Source organism: Oncorhynchus tshawytscha, linkage group LG12 (assembly GCF_018296145.1).
Source record: "Oncorhynchus tshawytscha isolate Ot180627B linkage group LG12, Otsh_v2.0, whole genome shotgun sequence".
Classification (NCBI taxonomy): Eukaryota; Metazoa; Chordata; class Actinopteri; order Salmoniformes; family Salmonidae; genus Oncorhynchus; species Oncorhynchus tshawytscha.
In genome coordinates, this window is record NC_056440.1 from 73,769,207 (window position 1) to 73,785,754 (window position 16,548).

At 52.9% G+C, this 16,548-nt stretch overlaps 1 protein-coding gene across 4 annotated transcripts in view; it reads right to left on the minus strand.

Annotated features, from left to right (window-relative positions):
- LOC112237386 (nuclear factor of activated T-cells, cytoplasmic 3) overlaps nucleotides 1–16,548 on the minus strand; it is a 100,581-nt gene that overhangs the window by 40,614 nt on the left and 43,419 nt on the right. The window lies entirely within an intron of this gene.

The following is a 16,548-nucleotide window of genomic DNA, read 5'->3' on the forward strand; positions in this document are numbered from 1 at the left end:
AACAGGGATCACAATCCGCATGTGCACAGTTACCTCCAAAATCCCTTCTGCAGAGGAACCGCCATCTAAGACCGTAGCCCAGTATTTTCCGAGACAAACCCCCAACAGGTCGGAGCTACCCAAAAAGACCAAGCAAAAAACGAGGAAACACGTTTTCAAAACACGAGAGAGAAAGGAGAAAGAACATGGAAATGGGGTGAAAAAAAATCTTGAAAGACATTCTTTGGTGCACCACAGTACCGGAAACAAAATGGCTACAACTTTACTGAATGGAGTGCAAACTTGGAAAAACAAGTCACCACGTATATGATCTTCAACTCATTCTGTGTGGTCTATCGTGCACCTTTTAAAGAACCTTTTATTGGTGAAGCTGCGGTTTTGGGTTCTAGACTAAACCTGTCAGTGAAATTGCCAACCAACGCCCATGACCCTGATCCAGCTGTGGTGCCAGTGCCAGCTTGGCCTGAGTCCTGGGCAGCCTGTGCAGCTGCTCTCTCCTTCTTGGCTCTTTCAGGAGCCAAAATGGCCATCATCCTGCCATGCAGGTGAAAGGCCCTCCCCTCCATCCACTCCTCAGAGGGACAGAGAAAACACTGACAACACAATCCCACTACTGTCAGGAATGTTGTGCTTGGCAGGGGCCGTGACGGCAGGATGGCACCCCCTCCACCACAACTTCCACCCACCACCCCCCCGTACCCACCTCCCCGACCCAGCCAAGCCACATCCAACCCCTGGCTCCACTGCAGCTGGAGGGTTACCCCTGCTCCCCACCCTGCGTCACACACCGGCGTTACCGTTTGGGGAAAGAGAGAAAAAGGTTAAGTGTGGAAGGAGAAAAAAGAGAAAAGAAAGGAGGGGGGTTTGAGGGTGGGAGTTGTCATTATGCAGTCCACAGACCAACAGCAGCCAAAACAGTGAAATTATGGTCTGGATGGAAACAAATGTACCTGAGAAAAACACCAACCACCAAAAATCACATGCCGCTAGGTTTCAAAATATTTACTTTCTCTGAAACCAATTATTGGACATCCTTTTCCTTTCCAGCTCCAACTGAAAGCTTGACTGTGGTGGTGTGTGCTCACTTAGGGGGGAGAGATCCTATCAGCCACAACATTGGTTTTTATTGAATTTTCAGACTATTTTCTCTCTGACTAAAACACATAGCTGGGACCCAGCGGGGTCAGAATAGAGGTATGGGGGCCTGTTGGGGTCAGACAGTCAGTGGAAACGATGTGTTATGTTTAGTGGTCTTTGAGAGAAGACGAGTCCCCTGGGTATCATACAGGGTGGTAAAGACCTCTACACCTCTACTACTATAACGCTGAAGACGGGAGCAGGGCTCTAAGGAGCATAAAGCCTCAGTGTTCTGAATAGGGGTAGGGAGGTGAGGTAGCCGGGACACACAGTCTTGCAAGACGATGCTGGTCAGGGGCTTTGTTAACGCAGTGAACCCAGCCTACCCCCTCTCCCTGACCTCTAACCTCTGTGTATGTGTGTGTGTGAGAGAGAGAGAGAGAGAGAAAGGGGGCAGGGTTTATGATGACCTGGTTCCTCATAGGCCTAGTTACAGGTTACAAGGCCCGGCTGGTCTGGTCTGGCTGGTTAATTCATCTTCAGGGTGGATGGCAAAAAAATGTAAAAGCAGGCCCAGCAGCTGCCCACTGCAGCCCTGCCAGGCTCAACTCAACCAGGTTAGGTCACTCTCCTCTCTGCTTTGCAGCTCCGCCTATTTATACAGGCAGGCACATCTAGGAAAGCACCAGCAACACATGGAGACCTTTACAGTATGGGTGATTAGACCTGTTCTGTTCCATTTGGACTTCATTCTTGATTCTTAACCTTTCAACACATGGAGACCTTTACAGTATGGGTGATTAGACCTGTTCTGTTCCATTTGGACTTGATTCTTGATTCTTAACCTTTCAACACATGGAGACCTTTACAGTATGGGTGATTAGACCTGTTCTGTTCCATTTGGACTTGATTCTTGATTCTTAACCTTTCAACACATGGAGACCTTTACAGTATGGGTGATTAGACCTGTTCTGTTCCATTTGGACTTCATTCTTGATTCTTAACCTTTCAACACATGGAGACCTTTACAGTACCTGTTCTGTTCCATTTGGACTTCATTCTTGATTCAACCTTTCAACACATGCTTACAGCTAAGCTAAGTAGGCCTACTTCCAATTGTACTGGACAATTTGTCTCAGTTAGAATTTACAGTTCCGCAATGCATTGTTCATGCTGAAGTACTGGGTGCTTACTAATCAAATGCAGCCACTGCTTTAATGAACAAAAACCAAAGCATTTTGATATTGCATGCATTAGAACAATGGAGTAAAGAGCACCTGGCAGAGGGGCACACACAGGCTTAGGATAGAACTTAAAGTGACAGGGAAAGCCCCCTGAAATCATTCCTAGCTGGATGTCTTGGAAGTGTGTGTGCCCTCTAAGCCTGCTCCTGTTGGACCTACGGGCTACAGGCTGATACCTAGGAGACAATCTGACTCCTCCCTGACTACGCTAAGAAGCGGGGCGGGGCGAAGCGTGCGAGGTCACATCCTTGTCTCACACTGTGACACACACACACACATCGGGCGATCAGCCTCAGAGGCGGTGCCATTTCGCCCGTCGAAACAAGGCCAGAGTCAGGGATAGGGCCTGTTGCATCCACAACACATTGGCACCCAGCTGAGCGGACAGGGTTGGTGAACAGTTCAGCCTAGTAATGGATTAGTCCTTCAGAGCTTTTAAACAGAGGAAGAGATGTGCACTATAATGGTCTCTTTGATCTGCAAATAGGACAACAACCATTGATTTAACCCTACCTGAATACAGAAACACAGCTGTTATAGTGGTATTAATATTGTCCCTACAGGGTTAGTCTTTGTAGGGTACCAGGTGAGTCGAGCAGAAAGGTAAAGTCTCATAAGAAATAGAGTGCAACGAATCTCTGAGACAATGGATGTGCAGACTCTGACTGCAACTCCAAATGTCAAAAAAGCTTGTCTTCATTTTGGCACTTGAATATATTTAGATGTGCTGAAAGTTGTTTATACGATCAACATTACTTCCTGTATAATATCCCCCTATTATGGGGTCATCCTCAATCCCTAGAGAACCCCATCAACATGAAATACATCAATGTGTGTGTGTGTCTGCATGTGTCTAGCTAACTAGTGATAATTATCATTACAATTACCTGTGATCGTAAACAAAATCTTAAGTCTACTTTCAAAAAGCTCAAAGTCATTAGGCATGGCTTTATGAGGTGCTTTACAGTCTGTTATTACTAGTATAGATATGGCAAGCGGACTATGGAAGTGAGTACTGACTGACTGACTGACTGTGTGCGTGTGTGTAAATCTGTGAGTGTGTGGCGTTGTAATGTTTATTCACAGCACACCATGTGTGTTCCAGACACCATATAGCGACTTTATGTTTCTGTGTGGGTGTGAAACTGTGAGAGCGCGGGGGGGGTGAAAGAGAGAGAGAGAGAGGAAGGGACGTGACAAGCACTAGAGCACAAAACGTGGTCAGAAATCAAGTATTGTTATTGTTTTGTGAAACCATGTTTCGTGCTGAGGTACTTTTCGCGTCTCTAAACAAAATACTCTGTTCACATAAAATACTTTGAACACCTGCAGTTCATCCTGGAGTAGAAGTTTCTGTAAAGACCTACTACACCAAGGCCTCTCTCAGTCTCTAGTCTATAACACGAGGCCCAGGTCTGGAGTAGAGGTTTCTGTAAAGACCTACTACACCAAGGCCTCTCTCAGTCTCTAGTCTATAACACAAGGCCCAGGTCTGGAGTAGAGGTTTCTGTAAAGACCCACTACACCAAGGCCTCTCTCAGTCTCTAGTCTATAACACGAGGCCCAGGTCTGGAGTAGAGGTTTCTGTAAAGACCTACTACACCAAGGCCTCTCTCAGTCTCTAGTCTATAACACGAGGCCCAGGTCTGGAGTAGAAGTTTCTGTAAAGACCCACTACACCAAGGCCTCTCTCAGTCTCTAGTCTATAACACAAGGCCCAGGTCTGGAGTAGAGGTTTCTGTAAAGACCCACTACACCAAGGCCTCTCTCAGTCTCTAGTCTATAACACAAGGCCCAGGTCTGGAGTAGAGGTTTCTGTAAAGACCCACTACACCAAGGCCTTTCTCGGTCTCTAGTCTATAACACAAGGCCCAGGTCTGGAGTAGAAGTTTCTGTAAAGACCCACTACACCAAGGCCTTTCTCGGTCTCTAGTCTATAACACGAGGCCCAGGTCTGGTAGCGAGTCATTATGTTATCAAACAAACTCAGCAGATGTGGGCTGCTCCAAATGAAATAATATGGCAGGTAAAACTGTTTAGGGCCTGACTGTAGAGAAGAAAAAGCCCTGCATCAGCACTCCCAGTGAGTCAACACCACACGGTTAAACAGAACAGAAACAGAAGACAGAGATGGCTAATTTAACAACCTCTGACATTTAAAACTACTTCCAAAATAACTATTTTCTTTGCAATTTCCATTTTTCAGTCCCAACATACACCTTTCCAAATACTGTAATGTGTAAAGTGTTATGTAAACATAACACATGCGAGGGCAAATAAGCAAAAAATACAGACACACACACACGTACGCACAGGCAGAGTAGACACACACACGTAGACACAGGCAGAGTAGACACACACACGTAGACACAGGCAGAGTAGACACACGCAGACACACACGTACGCACAGGCAGAGTAGACACACACACGTAGACACAGGCAGAGTAGACACACGCAGACACACACGTACGCACAGGCAGAGTAGACACACACACGTAGACACAGGCAGAGTAGACACACGCAGACACACACGTAGACACAGGCAGAGTAGACACACGCAGACAAACACGTAGACACAGGCAGAGTAGACACACACACGTAGACACAGGCAGAGTAGACACACGCAGACGCAGAGTAGACACACGTAGACACAGGCAGAGTAGACACAGGCAGAGTAGACACGTAGACACAGGCAGAGTAGACACACGCAGACACACACGTAGACACAGGCAGAGTAGACACACGCAGACACACACATAGACACAGGCAGAGTAGACACACGCAGACACACACACGTGGACACAGGCAGAGTAGACACACGCAGACACACACGTAGACACAGGCAGAGTAGACACACGCAGACACACACGTAGACACAGGCAGAGTAGACACACACACACACACACACGTAGACACAGGCAGAGTAGACACACGCGCACACACACACAGGCACACACACACACACACACACACACACACACACACACACAGTAGACACAGAGTAGACACACGCAGACACACATGTAGACACACATGTGGACACAGGCAGACTAGACACATTCAGACACACATGTAGACACAGGCAGAGTAGACACACGCAGACACACGCACAGGCACACGTAGACACAGGCAGACACACACACAGTAGACACAGGCAGAGTAGACACACGCACACACACACGTAGACACAGGCAGAGTAGACACACGCACACACACACACACGTAGACACAGGCAGAGTAGACACACACACAGGCAGAGTAGACACACACACACACACGTAGACACAGGCAGAGTAGACACACACGCACACACACACACGTAGACACAGGCAGAGTAGACACACACACACACGTAGACACAGGCAGAGGCAGACACACGCACACACACACACGTAGACACAGGCAGAGTTGACACACACACACACACACACACGTAGACACAGGCAGAGTAGACACACGCACACACACACACACAGACACAGGCAGAGTAGACACACGCAGACACACACACGTAGACACAGGCAGAGTAGACACACGCAGACACACACACACACGTAGACAGACACAGGCAGAGTAGACACAGGTAGACACAGGCAGAGTAGACACACGACACAGGCAGAGTAGACACACGCAGACACGTAGACACACACGTAGACACAGGCAGAGTAGACACACGCAGACACACACACACGTAGACACAGGCAGAGTAGACACAGGTAGACACAGGCAGAGTAGACACACACACACACACGTAGACACAGGCAGAGTAGACACACGCAGACACACACGTAGACACAGGCAGAGTAGACACAGGTAGACACAGGCAGAGTAGACACACGCAGACACACACGTAGACACAGGCAGAGTAGACACACGCAGACACACACACGTAGACACAGGCAGAGTAGACACACACAGACACACACACGTAGACACAGGCAGAGTTGACACACGCAGACACACACGTAGACACAGGCAGAGTAGACACACGCAGACACACACACATGTAGACACAGGCAGAGTAGACACACGCACACACACGTAGACACAGGCAGAGTAGACACACACACACACACACATAGACACAGGCAGAGTAGACACACACACGCGCGCACACACACACACACGTAGACACAGAGTAGACACACGCAGAGTAGACACACATGTAGACACAGGCAGACACAGGCAGAGTAGACACACGCAGACACACACACACACACACATGTAGACACAGGCAGAGTAGACACATTCAGACACACATGTAGACACAGGCAGAGTAGACACAGGCAGAGTAGCAGACACACACACACACACGTAGACACAGGCAGAGTAGACACACACAGACACACACACACACGTAGACACAGGCAGAGTAGACACACACGCACACACACACACACACACGTAGACACAGGCAGAGTAGACACACGCAGACACACACACACACGTAGACACAGGCAGAGTACACACACACGCACACACACACACACACACACACGTAGACACAGGCACAGGCAGTAGACACACACGCACACACACACACGTAGACACAGGCAGAGTAGACACACACACACACACACACACACACACGTAGACACAGGCAGAGTAGACACACACACACACACACACGTAGACACAGGCAGAGGCAGGACAGAGTAGACACACACACACACGTAGACACAGGCAGAGTAGACACACACACACACACGTAGACACAGGCAGAGTAGACACACGCAGACACACACATGTAGACACAGGCAGAGTAGACACACACACACACACACACAGTAGACACAGGCAGGCAGAGTAGACACACGCAGACACACACATGTAGACACAGGCAGAGTAGACACACACACACACACTTAGACACAGGCAGAGTAGACACACGCACACACACGTAGACACAGGCAGAGTAGACACACACACACACAGACACAGGCAGAGTAGACACAGGCAGAGTAGACACACACACACACACACACGTAGACACAGGCAGAGAAGACACACGCAGACACACACATGTAGACACAGGCAGAGTAGCCACACACACACGTAGACACAGGCACAGTAGACACACGCAGACACACACACGTAGACACAGGCAGAGTAGACACACGCAGACACACACACACACACACACACACACACACACACACACAGCAGAGTAGACACACGCAGACACACACACACAGTAGACACAGGCAGAGTAGACACACACACACACACACACACACGTAGACACAGGCAGAGTAGACACACACGCACACACACACGTAGACACAGGCAGAGTAGACACACACACACACACACAGACACAGGCAGAGAGTAGACACACACGTAGACACAGGCAGAGTTGACACACACACACACACGTACGCACAGGCAGAGTAGACACACACACGTAGACACAGGCAGAGTAGACACACGCAGACACACACGTAGACACAGGCACACAGTAGACACACGCAGACACACAGGTAGACACAGGCAGAGTAGACACACGCAGACACACACGTAGACACAGGCAGAGTAGACACACGCAGACACACACACGTAGACACAGGCAGAGTTGACACACGCAGACACACACGTAGACACAGGCAGAGTAGACACACGCAGACACACACACATGTAGACATAGGCAGAGAAGACACACGCACACACACGTAGACACAGGCAGAGTAGACACACACACACACACACGTAGACACAGGCAGAGTAGACACACACGCGCGCACACACACACACACACACACACACACGTAGACACAGAGTAGACACACGCAGAGTAGACACACATGTAGACACAGGCAGACTAGACACACGCAGATACACACACACACACACATGTAGACACAGGCAGAGTAGACACATTCAGACACACATGTAGACACAGGCAGAGTAGACACACGCAGACACACACACACACGTAGACACAGGCAGAGTAGACACACGCAGACACACACACACGTAGACACAGGCAGAGTAGACACACGCACACACACACACACACACACACACACACGTAGACACAGGCAGAGTAGACACACACGCACACACACACACACGTAGACACAGGCAGAGTAGACACACGCAGACACACACACACACGTAGACACAGGCAGAGTACACACGCACACACACACACACACACACGTAGACACAGGCAGAGTAGACACACACGCACACACACACACATGTAGACACAGGCAGAGTAGACACACGCACACACACGTAGACACAGGCAGAGTAGACACACACACACACACACGTAGACACAGGCAGAGTAGACACACACACGCGCGCACACACACACACACACACACACACAGAGTAGACACACGTAGACACAGGCAGTAGACACACATGTAGACACAGGCAGACTAGACACACAGACACACACACACACGTAGACACAGGCACAGTAGACACACGCAGACACACACACGTAGACACAGGCAGAGTAGACACACGCACACACACACACACACACACACACACACACACACACACACACAGGCAGAGTAGACACACGCAGACACACACATGTAGACACAGGCAGAGTAGACACACACACACACGTAGACACAGGCAGAGTAGACACACACGCACACACACACACACACGTAGACACAGGCAGAGTAGACACACACACACACACACACACACGTAGACACAGGCAGAGTAGACACACACGTAGACACAGGCAGAGTTGACACACACACACACACACACGTACGCACAGGCAGAGTAGACACACACACGTAGACACAGGCAGAGTAGACACACGCAGACACACACACGTAGACACAGGCAGAGTAGACACAGGTAGACACAGGCAGAGTAGACACACGCAGACACACACGTAGACACAGGCAGAGTAGACACACGCAGACACACACACGTAGACACAGGCAGAGTAGACACACACAGACACACACACGTAGACACAGGCAGAGTTGACACACGCAGACACACACGTAGACACAGGCAGAGTAGACACACGCAGACACACACACATGTAGACACAGGCAGAGTAGACACACGCACACACACGTAGACACAGGCAGAGTAGACACACACACACACACACGTAGACACAGGCAGAGTAGACACACACACGCGCGCACACGTAGACACAGGCAGAGAGTTGACACATGCAGACACACACGTAGACACAGGCAGAGTAGACACACGCAGACACACGCAGACACACGTAGACACAGGCAGAGTAGACACACGCAGACACACACACGTAGACACAGGCAGAGTAGACACACACAGACACACACACGTAGACACAGGCAGAGTTGACACACGCAGACACACACGTAGACACAGGCAGAGTAGACACACGCAGACACACACACATGTAGACACAGGCAGAGTAGACACACGCACACACACGTAGACACAGGCAGAGTAGACACACACACACACACACGTAGACACAGGCAGAGTAGACACACACAGACACACACACGTAGACACAGGCAGAGTTGACACACGCAGACACACACGTAGACACAGGCAGAGTAGACACACGCAGACACACACACATGTAGACACAGGCAGAGTAGACACACGCACACACACGTAGACACAGGCAGAGTAGACACACACACACACACACACACACACGTAGACACAGGCAGAGTAGACACACACGCGCGCACACACACACACACACGTAGACACAGAGTAGACACACGCAGAGTAGACACACATGTAGACACAGGCAGACTAGACACACGCAGATACACACACACACACATGTAGACACAGGCAGAGTAGACACATTCAGACACACATGTAGACACAGGCAGAGTAGACACACGCAGACACACACACACACACGTAGACACAGGCAGAGTAGACACACGCAGACACACACACACGTAGACACAGGCAGAGTAGACACACGCACACACACACACACGTAGACACAGGCAGAGTAGACACACACGCACACACACACACACGTAGACACAGGCAGAGTAGACACACGCAGACACACACACACACACACGTAGACACAGGCAGAGTACACACGCACACACACACACACACACACACACACATGTAGACACAGGCAGAGTAGACACACACGCACACACACACACACACACACGTAGACACAGGCAGAGTAGACACACACACACACACACACGTAGACACAGGCAGAGTAGACACACGCACACACACACACACGTAGACACAGGCAGAGTAGACACACACACACACACGTAGACACAGGCAGAATAGACACACACACACACGTAGACACAGGCAGAGTAGACACACGCAGACACACACATGTAGACACAGGCAGAGTAGACACACACACACACACACACGTAGACACAGGCAGAGTAGACACACGCAGACACACATGTAGACACAGGCAGAGTAGACACACACACACACACACACTTAGACACAGGCAGAGTAGACACACGCACACACACACACGTAGACACAGGCAGAGTAGACACACACACACACACACGTAGACACAGGCAGAGTAGACACACACACACACACACACACGTAGACACAGGCAGAGAAGACACACGCAGACACACACATGTAGACACAGGCAGAGTAGACACACACTCACACACACGTAGACACAGGCACAGTAGACACACGCAGACACACACACGTAGACACAGGCAGAGTAGACACACGCAGACACACACATGTAGACACAGGCAGAGTAGACACACACACACACACACACACGTAGACACAGGCAGAGTAGACACACACGCACACACACACACACGTAGACACAGGCAGAGTAGACACACACACGTAGACACAGGCAGAGTAGACACACGCACACACACACACGTAGACACAGGCAGAGTAGACACACACACACACAGTAGACACAGGCAGAGTAGACACACACACACACACAGACACAGGCAGAGTAGACACACGCAGACACACACACACACACACACACACACACACACACACGTAGACACAGGCAGAGTAGACACACGCAGACACACACACCTAGACACAGGCAGAGTAGACACACGCAGACACACACACACATGTAGACACACACAGGCAGAGTAGACACACACACGTAGACACAGGCAGAGTAGACACATTTTTAAAATTTATTTCATCTTTATTTAACCAGGTAGGCTAGTTGAGAACAAGTTCTCATTTGCAACTGCGACCTGGCCAAGATAAAGCATAGCAGTGTGAACAGACAACAGAGTTACACATGGAGTAAACAATTAACAAGTCAATAACACAGTAGAAGCAAAAGGGGAGTCTATATACATTGTGTGCAAAAGGCATGAGGAGGTAGGCGAATGATTACAATTTTACAGATTAACACTGGAGTGATAAATGATCAGATGGTCATGTACAGGTAGAGATATTGGTGTGCAAAAGATCAGAAAAGTAAATAAATAAAAACAGTATGGGGATGAGGTAGGTAAAAATGGGTGGGCTATTTAGCGATAGACTATGTACAGCTGCAGCGATAGGTTAGCTGCTCAGATAGCAGATGTTTGAAGTTGGTGAGGGAGATAAAAGTCTCCAACTTCAGCGATTTTTGCAATTCGTTCCAGTCACAGGCAGCAGAGAACTGGAACGAAAGGCAGCCAAATGAGGTGTTGGCTTTAGGGATGATCAGTGAGATACACCTGCTGGAGCGTGTGCTACAGATGGGTGTTGCCATCGTGACCAGTGAACTGAGATAAGGCGGAGCTTTACCTAGCATGGACTTGTAGATGACCTGGAGCCAGTGGGTCTGGCGACGAATATGTAGCGAGGGCCAGCTGACTAGAGCATACAAGTCACAGTGGTGGGTGGTATAAGGTGCTTTAGTGACAAAACGGATGGTACTGTGATAAACTGCATCCAGTTTGCTGAGTAGAGTGTTGGAAGCAATTTTGTAGATGACATCGCCGAAGTCGAGGATCGGTAGGATAGTCAGGTTTACTAGGGTATGTTTGGCGGCGTGAGTGAAGGAGTCTTTGTTGCGGAATAGAAAGCCGACTCTTGATTTGATTTTCGATTGGAGATGTTTGATATGAGTCTGGAAGGAGAGTTTACAGTCTAGCCAGACACCTAGGTACTTATAGATGTCCACATATTCAAGGTCGGAACCATCCAGGGTGGTGATGCTGGTCAGGCATGCACACACACACACACACACATACACAGACACAGACACACAAACACGCACCCTCTGCCTGCTTGTTTCACATTCCTCGCCTCACATCCCCCACCAAATACATGGTTGGTGTGAAATACCACAGGAGGGTGGTCTCTGCACTTTCTTAACCTCCTCAAATCCTCTGGGACCAGCTGGTCAATAAGATCTGATGGGTCACGTCAGTCAGTAGTCATATTAAACCTGCTGACATTAATACCAGTCACATGTCTGACACACACCGCACTGCTGCTGCTGGATGTATGTCTGCCACCCTATCCCATACATACTGCAGTAAGTGCACTATTTCGACCAGGGCTCTTGTTGAAAGCAGGTCGCTATGTAGGGACTAGAATGCCATTTGGAACACAACCATAGGCTGCCTGCTAGGTTACCTAAATATAAAACTGCTGGATACCATTACAGATTCAGGTCTAAATAAAGAGAGGCTTATTTTGGTTCTGTGGCATCTGTTCCACTGATCCAGTATTAGAAGAGAAAACAGCCTGGCCGGCAGGGCCCAGGGAGAAGAGGGTGACATGCAACAAGGAGAAATTTAAAACAGCCTTTGAAAAATGTTGAGGGATGTGTTGGGTTGGGCTGGCCTGGGCTGTGGCTAGGGCCAGGGCTGGGTTGGGTTGGGTTGGGCTGGGTTGGGGCTAGGTTGGGCTGGGGCTAGGGCTGGCCTGGGCTGTGGCTAGGGCTGGGGCTAGGGCTGGGTTGGAGCTAGGTTGGGTTGGGCTGGGGCTAGGTCTGGCCTGGGGCTAGGGCTGGGCTGGGTTGGGTTAGGTTGGGCTGGGGCTAGGTTGGGTTGGGGCTTGGTTGGGTTGGGCTGGGTTGGGCAGGGGCTAGGCTGGGGCTAGCGATGGGCTAGGTTGGGTTGGGTGCCGTATCACCAACAGAAGCGTAGCCCGCCAAACTTCACAGTGAGAGCGGCATGTTTCACCATGCCTAAATCCACCCTCCCCTTTCTCCTCACCCCTTTCAGCTCCGACCCTCTACCTCCCTCCCCTTTCCCTCGCTCCTCACCTCTCCTCCTCACCCCCTTCAGCTCCGACCCTCTACCCCCCCCCCCCCTCGCTCCTCACCTCCACACCCCCTTCAGCTCCGACCCTCTACCTCCCTCCCCCTCGCTCCTCTCCCCCTTCAGCTCCGACCCTCTACCTCCCTCCCCTTGCTCCTCACCCCCTTCAGCTCCGACCCTCCCTCCCTCTCCCTTTCCCCTCGCTCCTCACCCCCTTCAGCTCCGACCCTCTCCCTCCCTCCCCTTTCCCCTCGCTCCAAACCCCTTCAGCTCCGACCCTCCCTCCCTCCCTCCTCCCCTCGCTCCTCACCCCCTTCAGCTCCGACCCTCTACCTCCCTTTCCCTCGCTCCTCACCCCCTTCAGCGCCGACCCTCTACCTCCCTCCCCTTTCCCTCGCTCCTCACCTCTCCTCCACACCCCCTTCAGCTCTGACCCTCTACCTCTCTCCCCTCACTCCTCATCCCCTTCAGCTCCGACCCTCTCCCTCCTCACCCCCTTCAGCTCCGACCCTCTCCCCTCACTCCTCACCCCTTCAGCTCCGACCCTCTCCCTCCCTCTCCCCTCACCCCCTTCAGCTCTGACCCTCCCTCCCCCTGCTCCTCACCCCCTTCAGCTCCGACCCTCTCCCTCCCTCTCCTTTCCCTCGCTCCTCACCTCTCCTCCACACCCCATTCAGCTCCGACCCTCTACCTCTCTCCCCTTTCCCTCGCTCCTCACCTCTCCTCCACATCCCCTTCAGCTCCGACCCTCTACCTCCCTCCCCTTTCCCTCGCTCCTCACCTCTCCTCCACATCCCCTTCAGCTCCGACCCTCTACCTCCCTCCCCTTTCCCTCGCTCCTCACCTCTCCTCCACACCCCTTCAGCTCCGACCCTCTATTGCTCTCCCCTTTCCCCTCGCTCCCCACCCCTTCAGCTCCGACCCTCTCCCCTCACTCCTCACCCCCTTCAGCTCCGACCCTCTCCCTCCCTCTCCCCTCACCCCCTTCAGCTCTGACCCTCCCTCCCCCTGCTCCTCACCCTTCAGCTCCGACCCTCTCCCTCCCTCCCCCTCACTCCTCACCCCCTTCAGCTCCGACCCTCTCCCTCCCTCTCCTTTCCCCTTGCTCCTCACCCCCTTCAGCTCCGACCCTCTCCCTCCCTCTCCCCTCACCCCCCTTCAGCTCCGACCCTCTCACTCCCTCCCCTCCCCACACCCCTTCAGCTCCGACCCTCCCTCTCTTTCCTTTCCCCTCGCTCCACACCCCCTTCAGCTCCGACCCTCTACCCTCCCCCCGCTCCTCACCCCCTTCAGCTCCGACCCTCTACCGCTCTCCCTTTCCCCATCGCTCCTCACCCCCTTCAGCTCCGACCCTCTCCCTCCCTCTCCTCTCCCCTCGCTCCTCACCCCCTTCAGCTCCGACCCTCTCACTCCCTCCCTCCTCCCCACACCCCCTTCAGCTCCGACCCTCCCCGCTCTCTCCTTTCCCCTCTCTCCACACCCCTTTCAGCTCCGACCCTCTACCTCTCTCCCCTTTCCCCTCGCTCCTCACCCCCTTCAGGTCCGACCCTCTCCCTCCCTCTCCCCTCCTCCCTTCAGCTCCGACCCTCCCTCCCTCCTCCCCTCGCTCATCAACTGCTTCAGCTCTGACCCTCTCCCTACCTCCCCTCACTCCAAACCCCCTTCAGCTCCGACCCTCCCTCCTCCCCCTCGCTCCACACCTCCTTCAGCTCCGACCCTCCCTCTCCTCTCGCTCCTCACCCCCTTCAGCTCCGACCCTCTCCCTCCCTCCCCTTTCCCCTAGCTCCACACCCCTTCAGCTCCGACCCTCCTACCCTCGCTCCTCCCCTCCCTCCCTCGCTCCTCACCCCCTTCAGCTCCGGCCCTCCCTCCCTCCCCTTTCCCCTCGCTCCCACCCCCTTCAGCTCCGACCCTCCCTCCCTCCGACCCTCTACCTCCCTCCCCTTTCCCTCGCTCCTCACCTCTCCTCCTCACCCCCTTCAGCTCCGACCCTCTACCCCCTCCCTCGCTCCTCACCTCTCCTCCACACCCCCTTCAGCTCCGACCCTCTACCTCCCTCCCTTTCCCCTCGCTCCTCACCCCCTTCAGCTCCGACCCTCTTCCTCCCTCACCTTTCCCCTCGCTCCTCACCCCCTTCAGCTCCCCCTCCCTCCCTCCCCCTTTCCCCTAGCTCCACACCCCTTCAGCTCTGACCCTCCTACCTCGCTCCTCCCTCCCTCCCTCGCTCCTCCCCCCTTCAGCTCCGGCCCTCCCTCCCTCCCCTTTCCCCTAGCTCCACACCCCCTTCAGCTCCGACCCTCCTACCCCCTCGCTCCTCCCTCTCCCTCCCTCGCTCCTCACCCCCTTCAGCTCCGGCCCTCCCTCCCTCCCCTTTCCCCTCGCTCCACACCCCTTCAGCTCCGACCCTCCCTCCCTCCGACCCTCTACCTCCCTCCCCTTTCCTCGCTCCTCACCTCTCCTCCTCACCCCCTTCAGCTCCGACCCTCTCCCCCTCCCCTCGCTCCTCACCTCTCCTCCACACCCCCTTCAGCTCCGACCCTCTACCTCCCTCCCCTTTCCCCTCGCTCCTCACCCCCTTCAGCTCCGACCCTCCCTCCCTCTCTCCTTTCCCCTCGCTCCTCACCCCCTTCAGCTCCGACCCTCTACCTCCCTCCTCTTTCCCCTCGCTCCAAACCCCCTTCAGCTCCGACCCTCTCCCTCCCTCCTCCCTCCTCCCCCTCGATCCTCACCCCCTTCAGCTCAGACCCTCCCTCCCTCCTCCCCTCGCTCCTCACCCCCTTCAGCTCCGAACCTCTCCTCCACACCCCCTTCAGCTCCGACGCTCTACCTCCCTCCCCTTTCCCTCGCTCCTCACATCTCCTCCACACCCCCTTTAGCTCTGACCCTCTACCTCTCTCCCCTCACCCCCTTCAGCTCCGACCCTCTCCCTCCTCACCCCCTTCAGCTCCGACCCTCTACCTCCAACCCCTTTCCCTCGCTCCTCCATCTCCTCCACACCCCTTTAGCTCTGACCC